We start from the raw sequence: 20,866 nt of genomic DNA, 5'->3' as shown, positions 1-20,866 counted from the left end.
CATCTTGTCCCTCTGCAATAGCCCCAGTCACGGCGCGGCCGAGTGTCCACTAGTCAACCCCGACCATCAACTCCCCAGCTTTTCGGAGACCATCTTCCTATAAACCACCCCCTCAGCTATCTTCAGCCCATCACGGCCGACCTAGCCCTCCAAGCCCTCGCACCCAGGACCATGCAGTCCTACTGGACTGCTTGGTCGTGCTTCAAACAGTTCCATGCAAAGCACTCACTACCATTTCCCAGTTTCGATGCAGTCACCATATCATCATTTATCACCTACGTCCACACTTCACTCGGGATCAAAGTCTCTTCCATTAGAGTCTACCTAACTGGCATTCATTTCGTCTACAAACTCCTCCACGGCTCCGAATGCCCTTCCTTCTCTGACACCAGGATAGGCTTGTTAATCAAAGGTATCCGTAGGCAACAGTCAGTCCCCCAAGACGCCCGCCTTCCCATTACCTCAAGCATTCTCGCCACCTGCCTCGCTACCCTTCGCAAAGGGTTCATGTCACCGCATTCCGATTCCACCATCTCCGTTATGTTTCTACTGGCCTTTTTTGGGCTGCTGAGATGTAGCGAGTTTACATGCCCTTCGTCTCTCTTCATTCCCGATGTCCACCCGTGCATCGCAGATCTAGAGCAGCTAGACCAAGACACCATTCGATTTACCATCAAACAGAGTAAAACCGATCAGTCCCGAAAAGGACACTCCATATCCATTTAACTCCGCCTCAGATCTTCAGCCTTTCCAATACCTATCTCACTACATCTCATATCGGTCAGCTCAAGCTCGTCTACTAGCCCGCTCTTCGTGTCAGACGAAGGGCTACCCATCACTCGCCACAGATTCCAGACACTCTTAAAAACCATTCTAGTCAAATCTGGTTTTCCCGCGGATCGCTACTCCGCACACTCCTTCAAGATAGGAGCTGCCACTCACAGCTGCGCTCAACGGCTTATCGGAGCAACAAATTGAAATACTGGGCCGTTGGTCCTCGGATGCCTACCAGTCTTACATCCGTTCCAATCTAGCGGATTTACGACTCGCTCAGCAAGCACTTATGTAGTTGGTAGCGGCCTTTCTCTGTGATCTTTTGGGGTGCAAGCGGTCATCGCTCTATCGCGATATCCGCTCCAGGCACTCCAGGACCACGGACAGCTACCTTGCCAAACACGCACTTCTCCCATACATTCTAGTCTAGCTGAAGCAATCATATAGAAGGGCGAACTAGTGAAATGATGTTTTATAAACAAAGTTCGGGTGGAGCCTTCGGGATGATTGACAGCAATTAACTCACCCACTGCCGCCGCAGGGTAGGCCTATTTAAGCCGACCTCCTTTTCCATACGTCACACGCTCCGACGTTCGCGAAATCATCCCCCCTCCTCCCCCTACTCCTCCATTTCACCAATTGCCCTGTTACTCATCCTCCTTACACAGGGGGGTGCAAGCGGTCATCGCTCTATCGCGATATCCGCTCCAGGCACTCCAGGACCACGGACAGCTACCTTGCCAAACACGCACTTCTCCCATACATTCTAGTCTAGCTGAAGCAATCATATAGAAGGGCGAACTAGTGAACAGGTGGTTGGCACAAGTTGTAGAGAACAGACAATCTGTCAAACAAATCAAACAGGTTCGGGTGTGACTTCACGCCGATTACATCTATTATCCATCTCAATTGCCTTTGCTAGGGGAAAAAACGTCGTTGGAATTCAGTCCTTCGAAGGCTTGGGAAATATTTAGTCTGGTTGGCTATTGCGCGCGCCTGGCATTTGGTGAATCATACGCAAAAGCATTAGTCTCCGGCACATTCCGCCCGTTCAATAACGGTCATTAAACATTAAAGGTCATTACACATATTTAAAACAGAACAGAACATGCGAGTCCCATCTCACAACATTAATTAATGTATCATACAAATAAAATATTACAGATGCCTCAGCACACAAATATTTGTTCTGGTTAGCCTAATGCAATAGGCGTTTTGCTGAGTGAAGGAGGCCCATAGAAAGGAATCATCCCAGACAACATATCCTAGAGGTAGGTATGTTTGATTTTGTACTAAATCTTTCACCAAATCTCATTTTGGTTTATACTGCATTGTCCTACTGACTCATCCGGTCTGTATATACTTGTAAGACCTCAGACTACTGTGGATATTGTGGAATGGAAAAGAAACAATAGTGTTGTAATAGTTCCAGTTTTTTAATCAATCACACACACACATGGCCCTCTGTGTGTGTGTGTGTGTGTGTGTGTGTCTATACAAACACCACACTGTACAAATGGACTGGTTCAATGACGAAAACACCAACAATATCACTTTCTGTAATATTCCAAATACCCCAGATATCACCATTATAGATGACAACACTAATAATGTGACTATTGTTGAAATAGGATGTTCTTTTGATTTGTACATGCATTTGTTTTAACTCCAAGCTGTTGAAATATCAGCCACATGCTGACAACATCACAAATATGGGGTTTCAAAGCATATCATTCTTGTTTTTGGGAGTCTTGGGCACGTGCACAAACTTGTCTTACGCGGACTGCAACTGTGTGGACTAAGCAAGCCAATTGCAAAAAAAACTTCTGCAATAATAAGTACTGCAAAGTTTCTGCAATAATAGGTAGTTTATCCATCTGGAAGCGGCAACGCCATGTTTACCCATAATCATGCAGTTCAGAATGAAAATAGCACAATGCATTCTGTGTTTGATCAGACCTGCCTAAGTGTAACGTTGGATCTGTGAATCTTCCTCTGTGTTAAGGTTCAAATAAAAGCATTAAAATGTGTGTGTGTGTGTGTGCACGTGTGTGTGTGTGTGTGTTGACACCTCCCCACCCCCCTCTATTAGCCTTATTTTTTCACTGACAGAAAACCGGTTCTGTTTGTGTTCACAAAGCAGCATTTGAACCGTTCAGAGCATTTCAACCAAACAAATAACGGTTAAGAACGTGGCACCTTATTGGTTCAGAGTTCAGAACAGGTGACTTAACCTCCACTCTGAGACGCTGAGTCAGTGAGCAGTGGGACTAAGACGTTTAAGACAAACAAACGGGGCTCTGCCTTTTCTCCCAGGTGAATATAACAGTTTAAAGGAGAAATTCGGCCGATTTTTATATGGATCTTGATCGTAAGACGTCGCCGAGTACTGTCAATAGGAAAAATAACGACCAAAATCGGTGCTGGAGTAGCTGCAACTAATGGCCAGTACATTGAGCTCCAATACTAGGTCTGGGGGCATCATTTAAACATGGCTTTTTTTTTTGTCTCTTAACAGATTAAAAATGTCATTAAAAGGCTTGTACAATATGAGTCCTTACGTGACAAAACGATGCATTTCCTACTCATTAGCTGTGAAGAAAGTGTCTAATTTCAAAGTTTGTACTGTGAAAATGTCCATTAGACCTTAGACCCACAAGACAACATTGGCCTTGTGTACAGAATGAAAATGCTTTTGTTGTAGAGGTGAAGGATTAACAGGGAAAAACTCTGCAAACAGCTGTATCTACTGACAAGGTAATGTTTCACGATTCTCGCGATATTTGTCGGGCCGCCGGTCGTGGAAGTTGCATGGCTGGTTTTCCCCGTAGCGACTCGCTACGTCTACTGTATGCTGTATAGCTATACTAGGTGAACGTTTTGCCTATTACAAGTTTGTTTAGCATCAAATTGGCTTCGTAAAGGTTATATTGCATAGTGTACCACTCTAACCAAACCGGTGTTAGAGTGATGTAATTATTTTTCCAACAACCATGTTGCACTCACTTCTAGATGCACATCTTTTTGGAGCAAAATATCTTTTTAATGAAAAAGGGTTATAGAGTTGAATGAACTGCCTGTTTGAGACCTTCAGATGAGCTTTCAGTTACTATAATACAGGTGCTGAACAGACACAGGGCCATGATAGATCACAGATAGGGTAACTCAGTGTGTGACTGTGTGTGTGTCTGTATGTGAGTGTGCGTGCAAACGTGTGTGTGTACACATGTGCGTGTGTGTTTGTGGTGTGTGTGTACACCGTGTGTGTGTATGTGTGCATGTGTATGTGTGTACATGTGTGTGCATGTGTGTGTGTGTGTGCATGTGTGCATGCACGCTGAGTGGTCACCCTTCTCTGAGAGACAGAGGCCACATTCCTGCCCATCATTCATTAACTACCCAGCAGCAGCGGTTCCCACGGCCCGGACCACCAGAGAGGAGGGAGATCACACTGGACACCAGAGAGGAGAGAGATCACACTCTCGAAGTGGACACTGTAAGGTCAGCTGCTACGTCATGTAGTCCTGACCGGTTTCTCTGAGAGGAGATTGTAAGGTTAGCTTGGAGCTACGTCATGTGGTCCTGACCGGTTTCTCTGAGTGGTCACTGTATGCTCAGCTGCTAGCTACATCATGTAGCAACATATCTCCATAGTTACAATATCTGCTCTAAATGCTCCGATATACATATAAAGAAAAATGGCATTGTTACAAACAAATGGCATTGTGGCACACACACACACACACACACACACATGGATGCACGCACACACACACGCACACACATGTACGTACACACACACACACACACACACACACACACACACACAACCACGCACACACACGTATGCACACACACACACACGCACACACACGTATGCACACACACACACACGCACACACACACACACACACACACACATACTCACGCACCTGTTGCTACACCAGCTGTGTTTGAAATGGCACCTTTACCTGTGTGCTTATGCAATGGCCAATTCTGCAGCACCTGCCATATTTGTCCAACGAAAGCCACAACCTAAACATGCGTCTGGCAGCCAGAGACAACAGCAGATCACAGCAACAGCATTACACTGAAGATGAAAATATGCACACAATATAAGTATGACCTCACCAATTTCACAATATCATGCATGTGTTTGTGTGTGTGTGTGTGTGTGTGTGTGTGTGCACATGTGTGTGTGTGTGTGTGTGTGTGTGTGTGTGTGTGTGTGTGTGTGTGTGTGTGTGTGTGTGTGTGCACATGTGTGTGTGTGTGTGTGTGTGTGTGTGTGTGTGTGTGTGTGCATGCACATGTGTACCACCAGAGAGGACACCATCACACTGGACACCAGAGAGGAGAGAGACCACACTGGACACCAGAGATACCCCACAGGAGAGCATATACCTCAGAGAGGAGAGAGACCACAAGCAAACCCACAGAAAACTATAGATATCTATGACATCTATTTCTCTTTCACAATATCATAACATTCCTGTTCAACATATACACATACACTCACGCAAACACACACATGCACACACCCACGCACACACATACACACACCACCACTGACTGGGTAACAGAAGCTCAGGACATCAAACCAGTTGCTGTGATGTGCTATGTCCACCAGAGGGCAGTGTTGCAGAGCCCAAAGGTGCATCATGCTGAATAACAGTACTGTTATCTGCTTTCTTCCTCTGTTCTGAGGATGTTCTCATGCTCATCGCTGCCAGAGGAGGACAGATGAGCAGGGAAACACAAGAGCATCCTGTTTTTTTAGACAAGGCTCTCAAGTAGGATATGTGGCTACAAGTGTTACTGTTATCATGTTATCACCCCCCCCCCCCCCCCATGTCATGAACTGTTGTGAAGTTACATTAGGTATTTAAATTAAATAATACCCACTGTAAAATATCACTATTATTCCTTTGAAACCTAGGCTATTTTCAGTGTAATTTTACTATTAAGCTCTTCGGTCATTGTAAGGGCCATCTATTATGCTAGGCTATATAATTTGCAAGACAGTATAGGCTACCCATATCTGGGAAAGTATGATGTGATCATACTATATCTTATGCCAGCCTTTATGTCAAGGAAAAGTACTTTGTGTCTCATGATTGTTGCATTCATGTCACATAAAGTATGATAAATAGTTGAATTTCCCCTTGGGGATCAATAAAGTATCTATCTATCTATCTATCTAAATATCTAAAGCAAAGTTGATCTGTGCATGCCATGATTTTGATTCGTTGATATGGAAACCAAGTTCATTATTTTGGTACTTGTGGCTGTGGCATAATTCCTGTAACCACTGAGTCATGTAGCTATAGATGCAAAGAGGTAAAAGCTGTAGAACTGCTGTAGAACTGCAACTGCTGTATATAACTGCTGTAGAACTGTAAAACTGCTGTATATAACTGCTGTAAAACTGCTGTGTAGAACTGCTATATATAACTGCTGTAGACCTGCTGTGTAGAACTGTAGAACTGCTGTATATAACTGCTGTAGAACTGCTGTAGAACTGCTGAACTGCTGTATATAACTGCTGTAGAACTCCTGTAGACCTGTAGAACTGCTGTAGAACTGCTGTATATAACTGCTGTAGAACTCCTGTAGAACTGCTGTATAAAACTGCTGTAGAACTGCTGTAGAACTGTAGAACTGCTGTATATACAGTAACTGCTGTAGAACTACCGTAGAACTGCTGTAGAACTGCTGTAGAACTGTAGAACTGCTGTATATAACTGCTGTAGAACTGCTGTGTAGAATTGCTGTATATAACTGCTGTAGAACTGCTGAACTGCTGTAGAACTGCTGAACTGCTGTAGACCTGCTGTAGAACTGTAGAACTGCTGTATATAACTGCTGTAGAACTGCTGTCTACTGCTCTCTAATTGAAAGTAATTTTCACTGGCCCGATGATTTTACTTTTTCTACCCACAGTATGACTCATATCCATTTGATATTTGTTCAAAAAAAGATCATATTTATAAAATGTTGTATTATATTATACTATACTTTAACAAGGTGTCTAATTTGTTCGCACGTTCACACATACAGTGTGCACGACTACTGTACTCCAGTTCATTTGTGGCATTTTATTAAACATTTTTATAAACGTGACAGGGTCATCTTTGTAGTAAGTTGTTGTGTTGCTAATAGACCTTCTCAAAGTAAATGGTTACACTAGATAGATAGATAGATAGATAGATAGATAGATACTTTATTGATCCCCAGGGGAAATTCACACTAAAATAAGGCGCTACATTGAAAAGAAAAGTTCAGGCAGTCTGCCAAGAGACCTGCCCCTGCCGGGCATTGGACCATTAAACAACACAATGATCCAAAACATACAGCCAAACAAGGCAAGACATGGTTAACAGGTGTCAAACAGACCTGGACTCAGTGTCCACTATGGTCTGACCATACAACGCTGCGGTTTCCGTCCTGCACTCTGAGGTTATTGTGGAGATGACAGATTGGGAAAAAATGTCCTTAAAATTGTGTTTCCTGATGCACTCTTCCCCAATTCCGTTTCCTCCTGGATCTCGCTCTGTTGGATAATTTCATGTTGCTATTGAATACGACTCTGTTGGATAATTTCATGTTGCTATTGAATACGACTCTGTTGGATAATTTCATGTCACTATTGAATACGACTCATGGCACATTAACCATTTCCTTTCCCCAACATGTCACATTTTTGTCTGATTTCTCTGGCTCTAGAGGATCTCACAAAGGACACATTGAACCATTTCCTTTCTCAACAATGGAGATTTTTGCTCATACCCTGAAAACAAATCAGTATGGGGTCTCCATACTTGACTTCATTAAAGAAAATGTAGATTTGCATGACTTCATCAGGCAGTGTGGTGGTGGGTACCATGTTTTTAACAACAGATAGCAATCCCTCTGCAATGCACTGCAGCTTCACTCAGTACTTCTTTCATGTTCTCGCATACAACATGCAGCATTCAACATACTGCAGCTCTTCCCAGCCTACTGTGCACTGTGCTACCTTGTCACTGCTACATTTGCCATCATGAAAACCTACAGATCTACTGTCTCCACTAGAGTGCAGCGTAGAGCCCAGAAGTGGGTCACTTGGAATGCAGAGGTGCATCCCGATGTAATTGGGCAGGGATTAGAGGCAGGTTTTTAACACAGAGCTGATATGACAGTGAACGTATTCATCAGTAGGACATCAGCAGTGACTACATCACAGATCAACTGCATATCAACATGGGTGCTTTTCTTGGTGAGTACATCTACCTGTCCCACGTCACTTTGATTATAACTTTACATTGTTTGACTTTATACATATATATATATATATATATATATATATATATATATATATATATATATATATATATGGTTCTGCTGTGTCTATATTGTATATTGGTTGTTTGTCTTTTATTTTGATCCCTAAAAACTTTTAAATGAAGTTGAATCATATTCAGTCTACGTCTAAGTTAGACTGTCTAAGAAAATAGGCTACAGCATGGGTGTTGTAGACTGGAAACCCCCTATACCCTCATGTTTGTGACATGATAGCCCTCGTAGTTCCAGACATAACGTTAAAAATGCTCTTTGTAACGTTTCATATTTCCTTTATATTTTGATTTTAACCTTTCTAAAGAGGCAAGTAAAAGAGGCAAGTAATTGCTCCTTTAGTTTTTAGGTTAATTTTAACAATGTATACCACATTCACAAAATATACACAAAACATATACAACTGTGACATCACAATAGAGCCGTTAAGCAATTAGAATCCTATGGCAGGTGTTCAGGCCACCTGTATCAACTGCCAGTCTCAGGCTTTAAGCATACAAACTGGCCCTATTAAGACTACACATCCTGTTCAACTGCTTCCTCTGCCAAAATCTGTTTCAAAATAAAAGTCCTCACTACAATATTTCACTGTTAAACAATTTAACCCTTTAAACTACTGAACTTTTTAACTGTTTGTAACAGTTACAACTGTAACTGCCATTGTAACTGTTACTTGTCATCAACTATGACTCCTACCCACTGTGAATAGTTAGCATGGTTAGCATAGTTAGCATTGTTAGCATTTTAGCAAAACTGCTAAAAGTGATTAGCTAAGTAACATGGTTAGCATAGTTAGTATGCTAGAATGTTAGCATGCTAGTTAGCATAGTTAATATAACAGCTAAAAATTATTAGCTAAGTTAGCTAAGTAACATGGTTAGCATAGTTAGCATGTTAGCATTGCTAACATTTTTAGCAAAACTGCTAAAAATGATTAGCTAAGTTAGCTAAGTAACATGGTTAGCATTGTTAGCATGTTAGTGTACTAGTTAGCATAGTTAGCATAACTGCTAAAAATGATTAGCTAGGTAAGCTAAGTAACATGGTTAGCATAGTTAGCATAGTTAGCATAACTGCTAAAAATGATTAGCTAAGTTAGCTAAGTCACATGGTTAACATAGTTAGCATTTTAATATTGTTAGCATGCTAGTTAGCATAGTTAGCATAACTACTAAAATGAATAGCTAAGTTAGCTAAGTCATATGGTTAGCATGTTAGCATTCTTAGTATTTTAGCATAACTACTATAAATCATTAGCTAAGTTAACTAAGTCACATAGTTAGCATTGTTAACATAGTTAACAGCATTAGCATTATTAACATTTTTTAAAAAACTGCTTGAAAACATTAGCTAAATTAGCATAACTGCTAGCAAACATTAGAGCCATTCCAACTGTCAGTTATCGTCAACTATCTACCTAAATAATTTAACCATTTAAACTATCCACCTATTTAACTGTTCAGTCATTCCAACTATATTAAACCTCATCTACCTAGCAACCAATATAGTTGTTGTTTTTGTATGTTTTTACTCTGTATGATATTTTACATCATATTTTTGCATTTGCATGCACTATATTTCCTTCAGGAAATGCTTTTCTAGTTACTTTTTCTGCTGTTATTGAATGTGTGTGTGTGTGTTGTCTGTATGCTACTGTGACCTTGAATTTCCCCTAGGGATCAATAAAGTATATCTATCTATCTATCTATCTATCTATCTATCTAATCACAGCCCATTTACCCTGCATTCATTCCCGCTACATATGTACATCAGTAATTAGGATACACAACCCCATATGCCCACTGTAGAGGGCCGCAAAGCGAATGCAGAAGTGCCGTTCACCCTGTTACGAGTTGATGAACCACTGAAACTATTTTGGAAACATTATTTTAAGGTACAAAACAATTTTTGGTGTTGCTTTAATGTTACTTCGGGAAACTGCGAGTAAGGGCCCGCGACCGCCTCAGGATATTCAGACCTGCCCACCCTCCTGAAGCTGCCATTTTATGTGTATGATTGACCTGGCATTCTCTGGGGGTATGCCAAGTTTCGTAGAATTTCATCCATGGGGGGGTCTAAAAAAAATTAGGTATATTTGTGTATATTTGTGTACATATGTGTACATTTAGTGACTATACACTCATTGGCCTGTAGATGGCGGTGCACACATATACACATGCACACACACACACAGGCACGCACATACTATCGGTATTAGAACGGCCGATACATAATTACAAATTCAGTAGGATTAAAAGAAAGCCAAAAATATTCATCATCATCATCATGGCTGCATTTCCAGTATTGGCGATAAGTAGTTGTTTGTCCACTAGATGGCGCATCGTTGCAGTGAGACGTAATTTTGTTGGAAGTTAAAAGTGGGTTGGAAAAACAATGGACGCTTCCTACAAGGACTGTAGTTTACCGCAGAGAATGTCTAATAAGGATAGGACGATGTTCACATGAAATTTAATTCCCGCCAGCATAGCCTATTGACAATTTTGTAAATAGGCCTACCTTATAAGCCTACTTGCTTTCTTAACAGCTTTCTATAAGGATCTAGTTTGTTAGTTACATTTTTGTCATTACATTTTGCATTTTTGCATTTAGAATAGCCAGAGCGTGGATATCTCAATCGGAAAATTAAACAATATCAGGTGCCCATGGACTAGGCTGGGTGAACCCAGCCTGATCTGCCCGCTATTTATTTTTTTGATTTCTTAAAAGATTGAGCTGGTGAAAGCCAGACTAGCCATGGACCTTAGTTACAATGCAAGGGAACATGAATCAGCCTATATTTGCACGAACAATAACGGACAACAGCTCTTCAACTTTGGCCCGTTAAAATGTGTATGAACAGTCTAGCGACGCATTTCATCAAGGCCCATTTGGACATGTCAGTTATTTGCACCACTGGTTAGATGTAAAACAGCATTTCGTTTCAGACTACTGTTACTTAATTTGTGCATTAACAATAACGTTTCAGACAACTGTTACTTAATTTTTGCATTGACAATAAAGTATCAAATGAACTAAAGATGACTAAAATCTTATGTAGAAGAAGAAACATTCACAAAAAATCCATCCATCCAAAAATGACCTTTGTTTTTGATAGCTGTTGAAAACGGCATGGAACTGACAGAGATGTTTTTGTTTATTAATAAATAAATAAATAAAATAAAATATAACATTATGCTGATACCTTTTGCTTTTCCCAAATACAATGTAGCCTACAGGTGTAAGTGACCTTTCATCAATCCAGTTGCAATGGATGAACTGTGATGAACTGCCCTACTTGTGATTGTTTAGAGATTTTAAAGGTTTTATAACAATGCTACATCTTCTTTGGCTATTCTACACTCTATTCACCTTTTCAGCACCAGTAGGCTACTTTCTGTGCAGCCGCACACACACACTCAGGCATGCCAAACAAGCATACACAAAAGAGTGGGGTATGAAGTTAAAGATGGAGACAAATTGAAGTGTGATTTATTTTCGGCGGAACGGATGTACAGGACTGAGCGGCGGTCATATTTTGTACCGCTATGCGGTACATCTAGTTATCACTGGTTTGACAGTTGGGAATTCTGTTGTTGTTTGGTGAGGTGCTGTCCCTAGTGTGCTGCGTGCATATGTGTTTGCTGTGGTGTGGCGAGAGAGAAGAGAAGATGACGATTGCCACTGTATAACTAACTTGATTTATTTTTGAAAATTGACTAGCAACATGCTGTCATATAACAATTGTTAAACTGCTACACTGACAAATTTCGATCTGGCACCATCAATGAAAGAAACCTATACTTATAAAGTCAAAAGATTACTAAAATGATTACTAAGACGTGGCTCTTTAACTGTATACTGTAGCTCTTTAACCAAAGTTAATGTGACCTTTTTGTAGCCCTACTTTATGAAATCCTCATATCCTGTTTTTTTTTTTTGGAAAAGGGAACACACAGGACTTAAGGGGGATGCACCTGGGATAAAACCGCTTGGTAGCAGAAGCAAACTTTTCTGTTCTTGCGAAACTCAACTGTCACATTGTATACGAGTTGTGATGAAAACAGGCTGTCCTGATATTTGTTGTCATGATGTGAACTCCAGCTATGGACGCTCTTATGTATCTATGCAATTGTTCTCCAAGTTGAGGGACTAACAAATTCCAACAAATCCGGTAATATGAGTCTTACACCCCTGATATAGTGTTCATCACCGGGTAAGTGACTGGTGGCTTTGGTTGTTCAACAGTTGCATAAGCACACTGATAAGCACATTTATTTTCAATGGCAGTGGTAGCCTGCTGGCACTGAGATCTTAGGCAGTGTTAACCTGACCCTAGCCAGATGAATGTCGTTCCGCTTAGCTCCGCCTAGCTTCACTCACATCCATCTGGGACCTCTTCCATTGAGAGTGATTTCTCCAACCAACTTTATGGTTTAGCCAATCAGGACGCAGGGCGGGAGTTTCATAGATGTGACATAGCGTAGAAGCGACTGTGAGTCTGTTATTAGCGTCACGGGTTGGCTTCGATGTGAGTGGTTGAAGTAGCACGTCAATAGATGACGGACAAGTGGCTTATTCAATCATATGTAAGCATTTTTTGATTAGGCCCAGCCTTCTGAAGCAACACTTCAATGGATCGGTTCCAGATGGATGAGTGGAGCTAGGCGGAGCGAAATTCATCTGGCTATTGCCAGGTTAAGGCAGTGTAGCCTAGTCAGTGATGTTACACATTACACTAGTGATGTCCAGATTATAAAAGCCGGCAAAGTTTTTTTTCCTGAAGCTTATGATTAAACATCACCTTTAACCACCATGTTTTCGACCTGTTGACCCTGTCTTGAGCCCTCAGGGTCACTGTTCTGGAAGATACGGTTGGCCCTTCAGAACAAAGCATGGGTCTAGGAGACATTGCACCCCTCTGTGCCTATAGTGCCAGTTAGCTGATGCCCCCACCTGAGTCCGTTTCTGTCAGTTAATCTGTTTGTCACCCGGTGCATGTGTATCTGTAAGAGTTTATTTTATAATTATTAATGAGTCTGTTTCTGGACCCGTCAAATGTGCCTGAGAAAAAGTGTTTCTCAGAGTGCAACTGTGTCTGTGGGCTTGTGTGTCTGAGAGCATGTGAGAGTGTGTCTATTGTTTTCAAAATAAACTCCTACATCCTCTCCCTACCTAAGAAAATCATCATAAGAGGAAATAAAACATCAGAAATCCAGATATGGAATCCAAAAAAGCCAGAAGTGGGTCTTTCAGTGGGGAACTAGGTGTGCTAGTGAAGAGAAAGTAAAGTTTATTGTTTATTATTTGGAATAATGTTGATTGCTATGTAAACAGGAATATGCTCATGTGACATTTTACTTGCTTGTAAATAGGTTAAACTGTATGAAATTCCATGAAAACCAGAGGATGTCAGGTCAATCATACACATGAAAATTGGTGCAGTTCAGAAAGCTATACAGTGATTAGTGTTACTTCTTCATTGGTTGAACTTCAATACCCATATTTCAGTTTTTGTTCAATCGCTAACAAGCGCTTACCCATACTTCAGATACTTTTTCTAAACTCTTAACACAGACTCACACCTACCAAACACAATTGGCCAAATGGATAATTTTCTTCTCAAAAACACATTTTGTTAAATATATACTAACACGTCTTTCTCTGCACACACTAACTTTACCAAAACATTGGAAATCTGACTCAAAATGAAATTATTCTGTCAAAGAATAACACTTGTTTCACTTCACAAGTACATGCAGTCAATCAAAGTATACCAGGTTTCAAAATACTGGCTATTGTTGACATTACAAAAACGGCATAGACTTTTATGTTTCAGTTTTACAGGTATTTGCATGCAATCTATCACTAAATTTCTTGGTTGGGAACTGTATGTCCACATGTAATGTTCACATTCAAAAGCATTCCAGTAAAAAGCAAATCAGTTTTTTTACTGTTTACTACAGGAGGTTCAGTAGAAATACTGTTTACAGTATGATAGAACAGAAAAAGTTTTACAGTGTTGCTTACAGTGAACAAAATATCCATGAAACACGCAACAAAAAAAAAAACAACAGCAAAAAGCCCAGATTAAAAAGGGGGGGGGGGGGGGGGGGGGACAAAAACAAAAAAAAAAAGCACAAAATTACTGTATCTAATCTCTGCGATCTTCATGGTTAGGCCACATGTTTTCATCAACATCGCATCTGATATTGTGTCCAAGGCGATGCACCTGGGATAAAACCGCTTGGTAGCAGAAGCAGAGGTTTTTATACTGTATCTAAGGTTTAGAATATTGTTTTTGCTATTGTGGGATGTTGTGTGTTAAAATTTGTAAATACTGCAAAAACAATCCCCTTATTTTGTTGGGAGGTATAGCTTGTTTGTTAATAAAATGTAAGCATTGTGGAAATGTGTTCTGACTGCATATTGTGTGAAAACGACATGAAATGTGTGTATGGTATGGTCACAAAAGACCGATACTGTGCTAATTATGTTTAGAGTTTTGAAAATGTGACAACTGGTTAGACAAACGCTTGTTAGCGACTGAAAAAAACTATAACATGGAAATATGTTGTGTTGATGAGATTAAAAGGTAGAGACATTTGCTTACATGTAATGTATCCCCAGTACAATATCCATGTTATAAAGGTGCTATTTTTATATATACCAAAATGTTTTTAAGATGTGTGTTGATTCACAATGAGAACTAGAAAAGCATTTCCTGAAGGAAATACAGTGCATGAAAATGCAAAAAATATGATGTAAAATATCATACAGAGTAAAAACAAACTATATTGGTTGCTAGGTAGATGAGGTTTAATATAGTTGGAATGACTGAACAGTTAAATAGGTGGATAGTTTATATAGTTAAATGATTTGCTTGGTAGATAAGGTTTAATATAGTTGGAATGATTGAACGGTTAAATAGGTGGATAATTTAAATGGTTAAATTATTTAGGTAGATAATTGATGATAATAATGTTAACCAAGTTACTTAACTTAGTTAACTTAGCTAATGTTTTCATTTTTAGTAGTATTGCTAAAAATGCTAACTAACATGCTAACATGCTAGCATGCTAACTATGCTAACCATGTTACTTAGCTAACCTAGCTAATCATTTTTAGCAGTTATGCTAACTATGCTAACTATTAAAATGCAGAAAACGGCATCATGCCAAAAGGGGCAGAAATCGCCTTAACCTCCAGCAACTTAAACGGTCCTCACCGACAGAAACCTCCTTCTCCATGGGCTTGTGGAACTGTCAATCCGCAGTCAACAAAACGGACTTCATAGCTGGCTATGCCAACCACCTTTCATTGGAACTCCTTGCTCTCACTGAGACTTGGATCAAACCAGAGAACACTGCCACCCCGGCTGCACTCTCCACTAACCTTACACTATCCCACACCCCTCGCCCATCTGGACGAGGAGGCGGGACGGGCCTGCTGATCTCCAACAAATGGAAATTCACCCCGCTACTGCCTTCAAACAAATATGTCTCATTCGAATTCCATGCCATCACAGTGATCGCCCCAGCAAAACTCTACGTGCTGGTCATCTACCGCCCTCCAGGCCAACTAGGCGACTTTATTGACGAACTTGACACTCTGCTATCCTCCATCCCTGAGCATGGCTGTCCGCTTCTTGTTCTCGGTGATATGAACATCCACTTAGATGCCCCAGGCTCAGCGGACTTTTTGGCCCTGGTCCACTCCTTTGACCTCGAACTGGTTCAAAGCCCACCGACTCACAAAGCTGGCAAAGAGCTTGACTTGATTTTCACTCGGAACTGCAGCACAGACACCCTCACGGTGACACCTCTCCATCTTTCTGACCACTTCTTCATCCAGTTCAACGTCAGCCTGACAGAACAGCCTCCGGCTCCTCAGCCGATGGTCACGTTCCGCCGCAACATCCGGAACCTGTCTCCAACGCACTTCTCCTCTGTGGTTGCCTCCGGTCTACCTCCACTCAACACCTTCTCCTCTCTGGAGGTCAATGAAGCCACTGACTCGCTCTGCTCCACACTGACCTCGTGTCTAGACGAGCTGTGCCCTCTTACCACAAGGCCAGCTCGATCCAAACATTCTCATCCATGGCTAAATGATACCCTCCGATCGCAGCGCACCAAACTCAGAGCCGCGGAGAGGAAATGGCACAAATCCAAACTAGCTGACGACCTCAAAAACTACCAGACACTCCTGACCTCCTTCTCAGCCAGCATCACTGCTGCTAAGACTGCTTTCTACAATGACAAAATCAACAGCGCTACAGACACTCGAAAACTTTTCTCAACCTTCAAATCGCTACTCAACCCTCAGCTGCCTCCTCCTCCATCCAGCCTTACTGCAGATACCCTCGCCTCATTTTTTACAAACAAAGTGGCGGCAATCAGCAGTCAATTCTCTACATGCCCACTCAACGCATCTGACTCAGATACCACACTCCTACAACCTCTAGGGACTGCTGGAACATCTTTTTCAGCATTCACGCCTCTCTCCGAGAGTGAAGTGTCCAGACTCCTGACATGCAGCCGTCCTACCACATGCTCGCTGGACCCTATACCTACGAGCCTACTTCAGTCCATCAGCCCGACCATCGCTCCAGCTATCACACATGTGATCAATGCCTCGCTAACCTCCGGCACATTTCCAACAGCGTTCAAAATGGCCCGGGTAACACCGTTACTTAAGAAAGCTTCTCTCAACCCTGCTCAAGTCGAGAACTACCGCCCTGTCTCACTACTGCCTTTCCTATCCAAAGGCATTGAACGAGCAGTCTCCAAACAGGTCTCTGACTTCCTTTCACAGAACAACCTTCTGGATCCAAATCAGTCTGGGTTCAAAAGCGGCCACTCTACCGAAACGGCTCTGCTGTCTGTAACAGAAGCCTTAAAAGAAGCCAGGGCGACCGCTCGGTCATCAGTACTCATTCTGCTTGACTTATCGGCTGCCTTTGACACGGTTAATCACCGTATCCTTCTCTCTATACTCGCTGACATGGGAATCTCCGGAGCTGCTCTCTCCTGGTTTGAATCCTACCTCACAGGACGCTCGTTTAACGTATCATGGCTTGGTCAGCTATCTGCACCTCACCATCTCACCACAGGGGTCCCCCAGGGCTCAGTGCTGGGCCCCCTCCTCTTTGCTATCTACACCACCTCCTTGGGACAGATTATCCGTTCGCACGGCTTCTCATACCACTGCTATGCAGACGACACACAGCTCTATCTGTCCTTTCCACCTGACGACCCCCTGGTTTCAGCACGGATCTCGGATTGCCTTTCAGACATAGCTACATGGATGAAGGCACACCACCTCCAGCTGAACCTCTCAAAGACTGAACTGCTGGTCATCCCAGCTAAACCTACCATACACCACGACATCAACATCAAATTTGACTCCCTGTCTGTTTCACCGACCAGGACTGCAAGAAATCTAGGAGTTGTTCTCGACAACCAACTAAACTTCTCAGATCATGTTGCCTCAGTCGCCCGGTCATGCCGTTTCGCACTCTACAACATACGGAAAATCAGGACTTACTTGACTCAAGATGCTACCCAACTTCTGGTTCAGGCAATAGTCATCTCACGACTCGACTACTGCAATGCCCTCCTGACAGGTCTCCCAGCCTGCGCAGTGAAACCACTTCAGATGATCCAGAACGCAGCGGCGCGCCTGGTCTACAACCAACCCAAAAGGGCACATGTTACCCCGCTGCTCATCCAGCTACACTGGCTACCTATGGCGGCCCGCATCAAATTCAAGTCTCTAACGCTTGCCTACAAAGTAGTCTCCGGTTCTGCTCCCACCTACTTGAATGCCCTCATACAGACTTACACTACCTCCAGACCGCTGCGCTCCTCTGACGAACGACGTCTAGCTCTACCACCGGTACGCTCAAGCCAATCCAAACTTTTCTCATCTGTTGTTCCTCGTTGGTGGAACACACTGCCAGTTCCTACAAGGGCAGGGACATCCTTTTCCACGTTCAAAAAACTCCTGAAGACCCAGCTCTTTAGAGAACATCTACTCTCATAGCAACACTTACAACAAGTCTTACTGATCCTAGCACTCACCAGCCGTTTTACACTGACAAGTAACTGTTAAAATACAGCACTCACCGACGCACTTATTCTTACTGTACTCTAATGTGTTTTTTTTTAAACTGTCCTAAAATTGTGAGAATTGTTCAAAAACGTACTGTTTACCATGTTGTTAGTCGCTTTGGTTAAAAAGCGTCAGCCAAATGTAATGTAATGTAATGTAAACTAGCATGCTAACTATGCTAACCATGTTACTTAGCTAACTTAGCTAATCATTTTTAGCAGTTTTGCTAAAAATGTTAACAATGTTAACAATGCTAACATGCTAACTATGCTAACCATGCTAACTAGCTACAGTGGGTAGGAGTCATAGTTGATGATAAGTAACAGTTACAATGGCTGAACAGTTAAAAAGTTCAGTAGTTTAAAGGGTTAAATTGTTTAACAGTGAAATATTGTAGTGAGGACTTTTATTTTGAAACAGTTTTTGGCAGAGGAAGCAGTTGAACAGGATTTGTAGTCTTAATAGGGCCAGTTTGTATGCTTAAAGCCTGAGACTGGCAGTTGATCCAGGTGGCCCGAACACCTGCCATAGGATTCTAATTGCTTAACGGCCGTATTGTGATGTCATAATCATAATGTTAAGTCAATGGGGAAATTTTGATTAGTTTTTAATTAATAGTTTAAAAAGTATAAAAGTTACAAAGCTGAAGAATACATAGCACCCATGTCCCAAGTAAGACCTACGTAACATAGTTTGAATGAAGTTTCTACGTTAAATGGTTAAAGCTGCATTAAGTGCGTTAGAAGAAGAATAAGAATCAGAAGAATAAGAAGCCTAGGAAGAACAGTACAGTGCATTTTCATGCACTGTAATAAGTGGAAAAAATGTTATATTTAAAAGTACAGAGCCTATATTTCATATTCCAATTACTGATAACTGGTAGTGTGGTATAAACCCTCCAACACCGAGTGAGCACCGATGACCCCTTATTGAGGTTGTGTGTCAATTAATGCGACACGTCACGAACGCTTCATACAAATGCGAGCTCCGTGTGAGTACACCTGTAAACAAATCCATGCATAGGCTGCGTCAGAACCTCTCCTCCGCTAGGCAGAGTGAAGTTTGTCCTAAAGCTGAGTGCAGTATTATATATACACCCTAATAACTCACTCCAAGGGGGAGTGGGTAGGGATTAGTTTCGGATAGGCCCTAAATATGCCAAGACTAGAGCGGTAGGGAAAACAGACTGGTGACACTCCCATAGGAGATCATGGAAAAAAATGACAGGGCTTTTCCATGCCAGTTTTCAAGGTTATGGAGACTGTGAAAGTTCCTAAAAATGCCAATCACTTGGTCAGTGGTCAATGAGTTCCTAGATCCTGCCCTCCAGCATTCGGTATTGCATCCTTCTGGTTTTTAGGAACTATTGAGGCGCACATGAACCACATGACTGCATGGCGGCCAAGTCTATGGCTCTGATCCTTCAACCAGCTCTGGAAATATTGGATATCATCATGTGCCAACACAATTGTGGCACACAAGTCAATGAAAGTTCTGCGTTTCTTTTGGGAAAGATTGTAGTTTAGGTACCTGATATTACTAATCAATAAAAATGAATGGATTACCAGCCAGCAAATACCAAATATGCCTTCACTATATTTATTTTCACCTTTGACCATTCTTCAAACTAATTTGTTCTGACGGAAGGCCTTTGCAGAGTGAGTCCATTTTCCATGCAAAATTGTCAGATGATTGAAAAATAAATATAAGCTTTTTCACATCAATCATTTTAGAATTCCCCCCTCCAATAGCACAATACAACACAGACACAAAAACAGTAAGATTGGAGTAGTCACACCAACACCGCTACAGGCCACACACACACACACACACAAGAATGGCACACAAATGCTGCAACTTGCCAAAGTCTGAAAGATAAAGTTTTATTCTCGTTCCTTTTCCCACTGGTGACATACACACACACACACACACACGTCAGTCAACAGAAGAGATGAACAGATGAAAACGGAGAAGAAAAAGAGAGAAGAGAGGAGCTGCTCGGTCAGAGAAGAGGCAGACGACTCCACTCCGCTGTCCCACTGAGCAGCAGCCGTATCTGGGACCAATCTGGCCCACATGTGGCTGAGACCCGGTTCTGATGCGGCTCACGTGCGGCTGAGCGTAGCTGAGCCTCAGGTCATGTGATAAGCAGGCAGACGTGTCAGTCACGCCTCCTGAGCAGATTATGCGTACATAGAGATTCCTTCAGTGGACAGACATGAAAGACCATAAAATATGAATCATCATAATGCATTATCGTGAAATATGTTCATAAAATACATCATTAAACAATCGTAAAACATGATTGTAAAACCTAATCAATAAAATAATCATTATCAATAAAATATGATCACTCTGAATCACATTATAGTGTAAACAAAACTGTAAACCAAACGTTAGCAGGGCCATGGGCCTTCAATGAGTGTGTGTGTGTGTTTTAGCAGGGCCATGGGCCTTCAATGTGTGTGTGTGTGTGTGTGTGTTTTAGCAGGGCCATTGGCCTTCAATGTGTGTGTGTGTGTGTGTGTGTGTGTGTGTGTGTGTGTGTGTGTTTTAGCAGGGCCATGGGCATTCAATGTGTGTGTGTGTTTTAGCAGGGCCATGGGTCTTTAATGTGTGTGTGTGTGTGTGTGTGTGTTTCAGCAGG

The 20,866-nt window shown here is 41.9% G+C and overlaps 1 long non-coding RNA gene across 1 annotated transcript; it reads left to right on the top strand.

The window, feature by feature from the left end:
- Positions 1–9,728: 9,728 nt before the first annotated feature.
- On the top strand, positions 9,729–20,703 carry LOC121713143. The gene is made up of 3 exons (XR_006032746.1): positions 9,729–9,747; positions 19,741–19,745; positions 20,620–20,703. It is a non-coding gene; the product is annotated as an uncharacterized LOC121713143 (long non-coding RNA).
- Positions 20,704–20,866: the final 163 nt, after the last annotated feature.

Source organism: Alosa sapidissima, chromosome 7 (genome assembly GCF_018492685.1).
Source record: "Alosa sapidissima isolate fAloSap1 chromosome 7, fAloSap1.pri, whole genome shotgun sequence".
NCBI lineage: Eukaryota > Metazoa > Chordata > Actinopteri > Clupeiformes > Clupeidae > Alosa > Alosa sapidissima.
The sequence above is the reverse complement of the archived record's forward strand: the minus strand, read 5'-3'. Positions and strand labels throughout refer to the sequence as shown.